Source organism: Lygodium microphyllum, chromosome 11 (genome assembly GCF_053477565.2).
Source record: "Lygodium microphyllum isolate KBCC chromosome 11, Lygodium_microphyllum_v1.1.10, whole genome shotgun sequence".
NCBI classification, from domain to species: Eukaryota; Viridiplantae; Streptophyta; class Polypodiopsida; order Schizaeales; family Lygodiaceae; genus Lygodium; species Lygodium microphyllum.
The window spans coordinates 140,594,670-140,597,767 of NC_141145.1; positions in this window are offsets into that span (position 1 = coordinate 140,594,670).

A 3,098-nucleotide genomic window follows, 5' to 3' on the forward strand; every position below is an offset into this window, starting at 1 on the left:
TGTATATGTTTGGCAAAACATTAAAAATTTTATATAGTAGTTGCATTTTTGTTATTAAACATTATATTGATTAGTAGATTTTGCATTTATTGGGCATTGTATTATTTGAGTGCTAGACTATGGTTATTACTTTCTAACGTTGAGTGATAACATGAATAGGGAAAAGTAAACTTTGTTTTCTATCCATCTATTTTGAGATGAAGTAATACATAAATAAAAGTGCATGAAAGTGTGGACCACTCATGCTTGGGGGAGATTGTACCTAATCTAGTATCATATTTTCATTCTTGGTTTCTTTTTCTTTTTGGATTTGGAGAGAACAATCATGCCATTCTCATCCTTCTTGATCTAGTAGAGCAAGTCTTGATTGCACATGCTCAAATAGTTGGCAACTTTATTGCCAATGCGGCACCTGTAATACTTTACAATCTCATGCAATGGTCTATACTACGTTGGCCATCTCTAAAATCACCACTAGCAGGTTCGTCAGACAGTCAATGACTATTATGCCAACCTTTTTTAATAACTAGTTCAAACTAGCCGCCTCTTAGTCTATGCTTGTTGGCATTACCATCTTGAGTGATCATGGCATAAGTAGAATCTAGATAGCCATTCCTGCTCCCATGATGCCTACTAAATACTATCAAGATCTCCTCAAAAAATACATTCAGGCTATTATGTTCCCCATCTTCTATCTCTATCAACACAAACCATGCTCTGATCTACCATTGCTCCATGATGGCCACAAGACATCATCAATGGACCCCATGAAATCAAACGATAGCTTCTCTTGGTATAATGGGCATGCTAAGATCACATAATACACTAAAATTCAAAAACTCAAACCTACCACCCCTTTGTGCTCTTCCCCACAAAGCTCATCCTTGAGGAAAATGTTGGCCAAAACTTGAAGAAAATTGTCTCTATCACACTATTGACACAATCTAAATTGAGAGCATGCCTTTGTTTTCCTTCAACCTAGCTTTACACTAGGTTTAACAATTCACCCCTCGAGTTTGTGCCATCATCGTAAGAAACACACAAGATAATATGCATCGAATGGAAGATCTTCCTATTTATACACTAGAAGACATGTCTAAATCTCATGTTGGTGCCTTCAAATAAACATGGCTTCTAGCTTATGAATTGCCATCTTGCCTCACATGGACTCAATTTCCCTTATGGATAAATGCATGCTGACTATCATCTAAGAACTCACTCATCAGCTCCTAAGATTATAGCATCCTAGCCCTTTTACAAACCAACTGTTGCTCCAAAATTAGAATCTCTATGTAAACTAAAAGACAGTATCATCATGCAAAGTCAGAGAAATCATAGACTAGCTCTTATCAAAAAGAACCTTCAACCCATTCTTCCCACATAAAATATCATTGTCCACTTAGATTGAGGGTGTCATACTTCTCTCCAATAAATTGCCATGGAAAATACTTGGAATGATGCAGCCTGGAACTTAACACCAGTTCCTCAACCTTGGTCAAAAGTACCCCGGACTTAGATTTTGAGAGAAGAAGCTCAATTTATTGCATTACCAGTTAGCCTTGATCATAACAGCCTCTCCTTAACGATGTCACCATCTTCTTCATCATAATTTACTTTAACCCAGTCTTAACTTCCTTGTCATCATTTGTCTCAGCTTTGGATATCCAATGGACAAAAAATCCCCATCACACAAGGTAAGAAATGCTAAAATATAAATATTTCACAAGTTCTAAAGTTGTATTGGTACACTTCTCCCTAGGAATTCTTTACTCAAGACCTCTATGTGACAACAATATGCTCACAATGGACCCATCTAGCTTCAACCAACTCCTAAAACTTCTCAAGAAATCATGTTTCCCTATTTTGGTTGCTCTATAAGATAGTGTGTCCTGCAAACCTGACTTCAAAAGCATGTTGCATGTCCCTAGAATCCAACCAAATAATTCATTTTTCAACTTGGTGACTCTCCTGTATACCTACATTTCCCAAATATGCTGCAATTTCATATAACTTATTTCCAAAGCACATAAATAACCATGGCTTTCACAAAACTTCATTGGCCTCCTTATACTCACCAACCCCATGTGAATCATTCTCATATGTCTTCAAAAAGAAATGATATTTCTAGTGTACCTGCTATCATATCATGCAATGTGTTCTAGCTGAAATATGCTTTGAAAATATACTATGTGCTCAATCACACATGGTTTTAAAGAAATGCAAAGCCAAAATCCATGCCATGCAATCATACAAAGCATTGCTACATGCAAAAATATGGATGCACTGAAAAATAGTGCCTAGCCTAACTACAAGTGCTCATGCATCATGCATTTTGCAAACATAGTTCTTTGGTTAAATTATGATCCTTAACCTCACCTCTCATCACTCAACAACAAAGAAATGTTGTAATCCACTCCACCCACCCAAAATCTCATAGTCACTCAATCAAAAAATATTGTCCTCATGATGTTAACCAAGTAAACAACCCATCTCACAACTATAGGAGTCCTTCATGACCCTCAAACTCACCCATCCACCTTCTCATTCATCCAAAAATTCCTATTTTGGTGATGAATATCCCAACTCTCATGTGTGCAAAGAATTTTGCATGTACAATGGTGCTCTCTCCAATGCACGTGCATCTAAGGTTTATTGCATATAGTTATAGCGGGCATCATGGCATGCAAATGCTCAACGATGGTGCAAAAGTGCATTAATCCAACCCGTGGCATGGAAGTAGTTTAAAAAGTCAAGAGACAACTTCTGAGTGCAACGACATGTGCAATGTGAAGTGCTTGTGAACCCAAAAATCCCTATAATGTGCAAAGATATCAATAAGAAAATATGCATGTTTCAAGATGTCGAGTGGCTACCATGAAAGTCCCAATCCTATCTATCCAAGAAACACCAATCTCAACCAAGGCTATCAAGCTTTCAAGGTCAAAAAATCTAAATAAAATGGCAAAAACAATTTCTGATCTAGACAAATACAAAAATTCAATTTACAAAACAATAAAACAAACTGTTACACCAACAACTAAACTATAAGAATTCTACTTATATAATATTTCTCTAGGGGTTTTCAATTTCTTTTCAGA